This window comes from Dama dama, chromosome X, assembly GCF_033118175.1.
Source record: "Dama dama isolate Ldn47 chromosome X, ASM3311817v1, whole genome shotgun sequence".
Lineage (NCBI taxonomy): Eukaryota > Metazoa > Chordata > Mammalia > Artiodactyla > Cervidae > Dama > Dama dama.
In genome coordinates, this window is record NC_083714.1 from 157,059,312 (window position 1) to 157,068,794 (window position 9,483).

Here is a 9,483-nt window from a genome sequence, read left to right on the forward strand (position 1 = left end):
TAACAGGTCACAGCCCTCCTCTGAGGCCCCGTTAGAGCTGAGGCATGGGGCGGCTGCAGTAATCCTCCTGTGGCTAAGGTGTGGTTTGTTGGTCATGACTCACTCACACGCCCTGCAAACATAGGGCTACTCCCCTGTGTGTGTCCCCTGGTGTCTGATGAGGACGGGTTTCTGACAGAAGCTTTGCCCACACTCCCCGCAAATATAGGGCTTCTCCCCTGTGTGTGTCCTCTGGTGTCTGATGAGGACGGGCTTCTGATTGAAGTTTCGCCCACACTCCCTGCAAATGTAGGGCTTCTCCCCTCTGTGTGTCCTCTGGTGTCTGATGAGAAGGGACTTCAGACTGAAGCTTCGCCCACACTGCCCGCAAACATAGGGCTTCTCCCCTGTGTGTGTCCTCTTGTGGGTGATGAGGACGGACTTGTGACTGAAGCTTCGCCCACACTCCCACAAACATAGGGCTTCTCCCCTGTATGTGTCCTCCGGTGTCTGATGAAGTCTGACTTCTGACTGAAGCTTCGCCCACACTCCCCGCAAACATAGGTTTTCTCCCCTGTGTGTGTCCTCTCGTGTCTGATGAGGGCTGACTTCTGACTGAAGCTTCGCCCACACTCCCCGCAAACAGGGCTTCTTCCCTGTGTGTGTCCTCTCGTGTGTCCTGAGACTTGACCTGTCCTTGGAGACTTGCCCACACTCTCCGTATGTGACTCTCATAATCCCCGAGACCCCTGCCCCCGTGAGCAATGTGCCTGTGTCCTCTGGATTCAGTGTCTGGCTTGTGCTGGGCTCTTCTCTCATTCTCTCATGCACCCTAGAACCCCACATTTTTCCTCCGGGTGAGTAGGAAGAGGCCCTTGAAATCCTCTTCAGCCTTACCCTTTTCAGCCTTTGTTGGGGCCTGTCCTTGGCCTCCTGACCCTCAGGTTTGTCGCTCGGGCTGTGTGGATCTGAATGTCGCTGATTTTGATTGCCTGGGCAGGCATCCTCTGGTTGGAGGAGGTGTCTTTCAGATGGTCTCAGGAGGGTCTGAGAGGGGTGGCTGCGTTGGGTGTGTTGGCTGAGGAATTTCTGACTGGAGAAGGCCAGAGAGCAGGAAGCACATGGGTGCATCTTGGGCTTTGGTTCTGCTGAAAGAGGAAGCTTTTGGTCAGGTAGCTGCTTTGCCATGGTCATGCCCTCCCTACTGATCATCTAAGTGTTGACAGTGCATGATTTGTCTCCCATCGAGTGTGTCTTTATAGTTCACGTTTCCACTCCACTCTTATTCTCTACATTTACAGAAATCCAGGAAGTTGGTGTCAGGGGCCTTTTCTACATATCGCCCAGATAGGGACATTCCAGCAGCATCAGAGGCACCTCTCCTGATAGAGGTGGATCTGCAGGGACTTTCCCTGCGTCTAAGTGTCTGAAATGTCATGTCACAGTGGCCACAGGTATTTACCCTCCTGAAAGATAATACTTGATGACTTAGGTGGAATCTCCTGAGAGCCTCGCTGTGAGGGGACAGAGTCTATTAAGTTAGGGGCGCCTGGCCTGGAGCTCTCTGCATATGGGAGGCAGCACAGGGGGTGGTTACAGCAGGTGTGGGTAAATGTGACTTTGTGGCTCCTTGTTCAAAGAGCAGCCTTTGTGCTGATCTATGCAGGAAGTGGGTTTGAGACTGGACAAGACCAAGCCGCCCAGGTCTCACTGACTACAGGTCTCTGGCCCCTGCTGCCCAAACATTTTCACAAATTGCTCCTGTCTCAGTTTCCCATAAATCATAAAATAAAGGCATATCCTTTCTCAAGCCTCACCAGTACTCATACCTCATTTATTACATTCAGTCTTAGTCCATTTAACGTGCACTAGGAAGCCCTATTTAAAAATGCATCTCCAGCCAGACTCTTCACATCCTCACTCGAAAGCAACTTCAGACAGCCCACTCTCCCCTCATGTCTGGCAATGAACTGACCTCTGAGGGGGATCCCCACTGATGTCTCATCCCCAAAATGAACCAAAGCATCATCTTGGCACAGAGAGCATGCTGCTTGCAGCACAAACCGCGCAGTTGTTCTGTGTCACCCAGGAGGACCCCTGGGGCCTGCACGTGGACACAGGCCCTGAGGCTTCCATGTCCCGTCCAGCCTCCTTCCTCGCCCTCTGTGCTTCCTCCCATGACCCCTGGCATGGTCTCTCTTCCTGGCCCTGGGGCTGTAGCACTGGCTGCTTCCCTGCCCAGAATCCTTCCCCATAGGAGTTATCTCTGCACAGACCCTGCACTGTCCTGCACCACACCCCACCCTCTGCTCATGCTGACCCAAGTCATGTTCCCTGTGCTGGTTTTCCTCAGAACATCAGTCCCTGTCTGGTATGAAGCCCCTGCTGACCCAGGGCAGTTGTTCTGTCTGTTTCCATGTGTGGAGCCCCGTCTGGCACAGAGTATGAACTCACATGACAACAAACTGGAACAGTAACTGAATGCACATCACTGTACATGTGTGCACCCCAATGTTCATTGCAGCACTGTTTATAATAGCCAGGATATAGAAGCAACCTAGATGCCCATCAGCAGACGAATGAATAAGGAAGCTGTGGTACATATATACCATGGAATGTTACTCAGCCTTTAAAAAGAATTCATTTGAATCAGTTCTAATAAGATGGATGAAACTGGACCCATTATACAGAGTGAAGTAAACCAGAAATATAAAGACCATTACAGCATGCTAAAACATATATATGGAATTTAGAAAGCTGGTAATGATAACCCTATATGCAAAGCAGTAAAAGAGACACAGATGTACAGAAGAGAATTTTGGACTCTGTGAGAGAAGGCGAGGGTGCGATGTTTTGAGAGAACAGCATCAAAACATGTATATTATCTAGGGTGAAACAGATCACCATCCCAGGTTGGATGCATGAGACAAGCGCTTGGGCCGGGTGCACCAGGAAGACCCAGAGGGAACGGGTAGAGAATGAGGTGGGAGGGGGGATCGAGATGGGGAATACATGCAAATCCATGGCTAATTCATGTCAATGTATGACAAAAACCACTACACTATTGTAAACTAATTAGCCTCCAACTAATATAAGTAAATGAAATAAATAAATAAATGTAAAAAATACTGCTGACTAAGGAATTCCATTTACTTTCTTTAAATTGGCAGATGTTAATCATAAATTTCCTAGTGTGACTCTTTAAATATCTTTGTCCTATAAATATTTTAAAATAAAATGTCTTTATTTTAGTGACCAAAAAAAAAAAAAAAAAAAAAAGAGAGAGAGAGAGAAATGGGAGGGAATAAGGAAGAAAGAGGTAAAGGGCAGAGAGCTGGTAGGTGCTAGAAAACTTGCTTTTTGCTTCTAAGCCTTTCAGCAGAAGGTGATGTTACATATTTTTTTGCATGAAATATTAAAAATTAGAACTAACATTTTTACTATGAAAATTTTTCATAACAATCATATGAAAAGAACCAAATTCTGAGGCATTTTAACTGCAACTCAACTGACTTTGGACTGGATTGTACTCTGCTCTGAAATCGGACCACGGAGGCTCCCAGGATGGGGTCGGTGCTGGAAGAGGGCTGACACTAACCTCTCCCAGCCGCAAGCTCACTCTTCCCCCAGCTGTTCCTCTTGATGCCAAGGTCCTGACCATACTCGTATCCATACCAGACCAGCAGCTCACAGCCCGGCCTGACCACCTGGCAGGTTCTGTAGAAGATCTGCCCGTGATCCTGGAAGGCCACCAGGTTCTGCTCCTCGTCGTCCCAGGCACAGTTCACATACCTGGGGGTGAAGCCGGGAAAGGGAAAGAAACCTCAGGTGATAAGTGCCCTCCACTCTCCAACCATGCCCAGCTCCTTGCCTTCCGCCTCTGAGGCCACCCCTCATGTGGACCTTCTGTTCACACCTTCAACCAGGCTATGTGAATTCCCATGCTTTTCTCTCCTTACCTAATTAGCCATTTTCCGGATCCCAGTTCAAGACTCATCTCCACCTGGACTGTCCTTGAGGCTGGTGACCTCCAGCTCCTCTAAACTCTGAACTAAGTTCTCTTCCATCAACAGGACTTGGTGCTCCTTGGCTAACACACAGCCCTCAGCACTCACCCCAGCCTGCCATCTCTCCTGAGTCTTTCTCCCATGTCCCCACGTGTATCCAGAGTCCTATTCGCTTGCCCACCCCCTCCCACGGAAACGTGGAGAGAGCACTGATATAGCTTGAGACACAGAACAGTAATACTTTGTTCACTGTCTGCCTGCCCTGATGAAAGGAGAGGCCCTCAGAGAATGGCCCTGCTCAGGGCCATGCTGACCCCCATTCCTTCTGAGGCCTCAGGGCCCACTTCTCACTGGAACCAAGCCTGAGGAGGTTGTTGCCCACATAGAGTCAAGGTCTCCTGTGTTAGGTTATCCTGGCGCTGTGCAGTTACTCAAAGATAGAAAAGATAAGGTTACTGTTCCTAAAATTAATTGGCTAATGCCTGTGTGCAGTATGTTTTCCACAAGGACATTGGTTGTGTGATCTGCTTCAGTAACAAAGTGCACTGTCTAAACTGAAACATAAAGTGCATGGAAAGTGTCCATTAAGTGAGTTAAAGGGTCCCTGGTGACTCTAGACTCCTCAAGTTGTTTTCAAGTCCACCAGTTTTGTTCAGCATATAGACTTGTATCTTGACGGCACATGCCATATTTTTATTTCCTTCTTTCTAGTGTCTTTTGAAATGAAAGAGCATGATATGGAGGGAAAAGAGGAAGGAAGATGTGAAAGCTGTTGAGGGAGCTGGGTTGAGAAGGAAAGGGGCGTGGGATGGAGGGAGTGTCAATGTCTACACACTGCAGACTAACTGCACTCACCTCATCCAGTTGGCCCAAGACGTGTGTTTTCCATCCACATACTCGTAGCAGTTCCTCCCTTTGGTGATCTGAGTGTCAGAGAAAGAGTTACAAGCTTTCCTCTTTCTTTTATTTTTTCTTGGTAGGAAGATATAGAAGAGCTATTTCCCTCTGTAGTCATTGGTGCTTTTCAGACTGCATGGATTCAACTGCAAGTCGGACAACACGGTAAGCCCCTTACTCATCATTCCGAGTCTGAGTCTCTTGGTTCATTGAAGGCAAAGGCTCCACAAGGGAAGAGTCACTTCTGTGTGTCTGTACACTGTGTTCCCACCTCTGCTCTGACCTTTAGATAGAGGTCCTGAGTGTCTGTACACTGTGTTCCCACCTCTCCTCTGATCTTTAGATAGAGGTCCTGAGTGTCTACACTGTGTTCCCACCTCTCCTCTGACCTTTAGATAGAAGTCCTGTGAGGGTGTACCAAGGTGTTCCCACCTCTCCTCTGACCTGTAGATAGAGGTCCTGAGTGTCTGTACACTGTGTTCCCACCTCTGCTCTGATATTTAGATAGAGGTCCTGAGTGTCTGAACACTGTGGTCCCACTTCTCCTCTGACATTTACATAGATGTCCTGAGTGTCTGTACACAGTGGCCCCACCTCCCCTTTGACCTTTGGATAGAAATCCTGAGTGTCTCTACACTGTGATCCCACCTCTCCTCTGACCTTTGGATAGAGGTCCTGAGTGTCTGTATACTGTGGTCCCACTTCTCCTCTGACCCTTAGATTGAAGACCTGTGTTCACGCCCAGGGCACACAGTACACAGGCCTGACTGTGTCATTGTCGACCGTGTTATCACCATCTGCGTTCTCGCATGTAGACATGAAGTATCCCACACCACATACAAGCGGTTAGAGGCCAGAGGTCAGGGAAACGAGCGCTTCTCACCAGCCAGGCGTATCCACTCTTGACAGCCTCTTCATCATCTGTGATCTGGCCCTCATAGGGTCCAAAGTGCAGGCCCAGCGGCAGATCGGAAGCCTCGTTCCACACTCCAAGCCCAGCATCAGGGATGCCCGGCAGTCTGATGCTCAACCCAGGGGGCAGCGTGAGGGTTGAGCGGTTGGCATGCCCCTTTTCCACTGCACAGTCCTTTACAAAGGTTGGGGCCCCATGGGCAGCACAGCTGTCGATGAAGAAGTTCTGACACTCACAATCTGGAGGTGAGAACAGGGATGAGAGGAGGTATAGTGATGTTACTGGTCGTAAAGCCCTTCAGAAAGAACAGGGACACTCATGGCATTTGGCCTCGATCCTGCACCCCAAGTCATAGAGGAAGGGGATGGCCGGGGGACCAAATGGTGAGGTGAGATTCGTGGACCAAGGCGCCGTAGCCCCTTCTCCGTGAGTGGGCCACCGGGGTCACTCACAGAGGTACTCATCATCCTGGGGCTTGCTGACCTCTTGGTACACATGGCCCTTTCTTTCTCGTAGACTGTACCTCTTCACTCCAGTCTCCTTTCTTCTGAGTTCTAAGATGGAGAACAGAAGCTAAGTAAGGCTGGTGGGGTCTGGGGAGTTAGTCCCTGTTTTACCACAAAGTGTGAGATCTCCTACCTGTCCTTCTATACACTTTGTGAAAACTTTCTTACATGTATTTTTCAAACTTTTACTTTTGTAATTTTATGTTTTCATGTTACATTATTTATTTCTTGGCCACGCTGCATGGCTTGTGGGATCTTAGTTCCCCGACCAGGAATGGAACCCACAGCTCCTGCAGTGGAATCGTGGAGTCTTAACCACTTCACCCCCAGGAAGTCCCTCCTCTATACTCTGTTTCTGCTCCCTTTAACTACTTGTTCAGGAGACTGAGACTTCACTGACCACAGATGCCCAGTTCAGTGATAGCATCCTGCAGTTCCCATTAGTAGCTTTAATCCCAAACCTTCTTACTTAGGAAATAGCTCACTGACACATCGACTCAGAAAATATATGCTAAGGGCACATGACACATTAAGGGCACATGAGCCGAGTTCTGGGCATAAACACTAACAAAGCACGGTTCCCATTATCATAGCTGGATTTATTAAACTACTTGTAGGTGTCAGACTTTTGCATTTGTGTAAGCCTTTCAAGCACTGTATGAGTTATGTATCCTTATCCTCACTTGCTTTTTCTCTGGGGAGCTGTCCAGGGGTCCTTGCTTTTCTTTGATGGGGCACTGGTTTCTGAGCCTGCTTGAAGCCACTTGTCTTCAGCAATTTTGCTGCTCCTGGCAATTCCTTCAAACTAGATTCCTTATTTAATGGTGCCCTGGACATTCTCTTCCATGTGAGTAAAAGACAACATGCATTTCTTTAGTTCCTTAGGACTTTATGAAGTGTTTTCACATGCATGACTTTAGTTAATACTTTGACAATTTTTGGAAATACCTGATATGGGGGGAGGGTCTGAACACTGGAGAGTAATAAAAAGACCTAGGTCGATAGTGAATCAAAACTAGAATTCATATCTTAAGGTTCTTCCCCTTCAACTTTCTGCATAAAAGTGAGAGCAAAGCAGGGCGAATAGCTGGAGATGAGGGAAAGAAGAGGGTAAGGGCTCATAGAGAGATCCGGGGGGTTTCTATTAATTAGTGGCCCTTTGATGGATGAGGAAGTATGGAAACTTACAGAGGGGGCAAAACACATCTGGAAAATAAGGTGACAACGCAGTGAGACTAAGAAGAGAAAAGACGACAGGCAGAAACACATTTAGACATTAAAGAAAATGAGATGAAAGTTGCAGGTTGCCGTGTCCTAGAGACAATGGTTGGAATTAAAGTAGCTGGTCTCATCAGTTCTCCTTGAACAAGGCTGTATGACTAGCTGGTTCTCCTCAGTTTCCTGATCCATTAATTGGTATACAGGCTAATTCTTAATATTATAGTGGACATGAAATTTAATAACCTTCACCAAATTGTTGTGTGAGCTATTTAATACAGTTAGAACATGAGCGAACATCCCTGGTATCAATTTATACCCTAAACTGCATCTATATTTGAAGTCTACCTCACAGATACTATCTTCAGCATCCTTTGACCTTTCTACTCCTAAATGAATGCTTAAGTGTGGAGTCACTCATTCACAAAACATTCAGGGGGCCCTCAGGGGCTTTGAGCTGGGCCTGGACTTCTGAGAATGAATGGGTGTGGGCTAGGCTCTCAAAGCTCACAAGACAGGGGTAGGCTAAACAAATGATTCCAAACAGGAGAGTTGCATATTAGAGCTCAGAGGAAGGAGTTGTTACTCCCTCCTACAGGAATGAGCATTTGAAATGATGCCCAGATGATGAGTTTCTACTCAAAAGCAGGTAATCTATGTGAAGTCCTTCTGTTATTTTCTTATTTGTTGCTTTTCAGTCATAAACCTGAGGCTTCCTCTTATTGGAGTGGGAGGCTCTGAGGTAGGGATCCTGTCTCCTTCTTCACCTTGAACCATCCACTCTACAAACTGCCCAGCATGTCCTAAGAGTCTTCATCTTGGACTGTCCACTCTACTAACTGCCCAGCATGTCCTTAAGCTTCCCTTAGTCAGATGTCTTAGCATATCCCTCCCTAGCACAGCACAAAAGAACTGAGGGTGAAAACATCACTCAGATGAATGATATAAAGATGTATGAATAAGCTTCATAGAACTATGGAAGTTTTAATTAGTTTGCAAGGGGTTTAGAGAACGTGCATTGGTTTAGATTGCACTACCAGTGATACTGTGATCTCAGGCATATAATCAATCTTTTTTTTTTTTTTTTTACCTCAGTTTTGTTATCTCTAATGGTGATAGCTATATACCTACTTATAGGTACTGTAGCATTGATTTAAGGTTAAGTAAGTTTATTCCATAAAATGCTTGAAGTCTGAAATATTATGAAAATAATGTAACAACAGAACCGTCTACTACTGCTGTTTTTCTTACTAACTGTAAAGATGGTGATGGTATCAGACATTGTGCTAAAGTTTCAGGGCAGGAAGGCAGCCGTCTCCAGGATCTCTGTGTTTTCTCCTATTCTCACCTGTGCCTGGATCCATGAGGAGGACATTTTGGCAACAGGATTTGGGAAATACTCACCTTCTGGTGTTTACTGTGCTCCACTCTGAAGGCCATCGAAGAAGGTTTACCTAAACAGTGATGAGAATCAGTGTTTTGGTTCGGAAATGTTTCCAAACTCTGCATATTCTAATTAAGGACACATAATTCTAAGCCAGAGAGTGACAAAGACAATGATTACCAAAGGAGGAATGGAAGATGATTTCTGTGTCATCAACTCCCATGGTTCCACTGGGAGCATTACATAATTTTCTTAAAATTAAAAAAAAATATATGAAACTTCATCTGTGCTTCATCTGATGTTCATAAAGTATCTAATAAATTTACTAGTCTTTCATGTCAAAAGCACTCATCAATGTAGAAATATGAGGAAGTAATTGCAATATAATAAAGGTCATATATTGAAAGTCTACCTCTAACATCCTAGTCATCAGTGAAAAGCTGAAAACTTCTACGATCAACAAAAAAAGGCAAGGATGCCCGTTATCAACATTTCTGTTCACCATAATATTAGAACTCCTAGCCAGGGCTTTAGGTTAGAAATGCAAACAAAAGGCTTCCATTTGGAAAGAAAGAAGTA

General features: G+C 46.4%; 1 pseudogene; it reads right to left on the reverse strand.

Moving 5' to 3' along the window:
* Positions 1-919: 919 nt before the first annotated feature.
* On the reverse strand, positions 920-8,960 carry LOC133052979 (histone-lysine N-methyltransferase PRDM7-like; annotated as a pseudogene).
* Between the last annotated feature and the right edge of the window lie 523 nt (positions 8,961-9,483).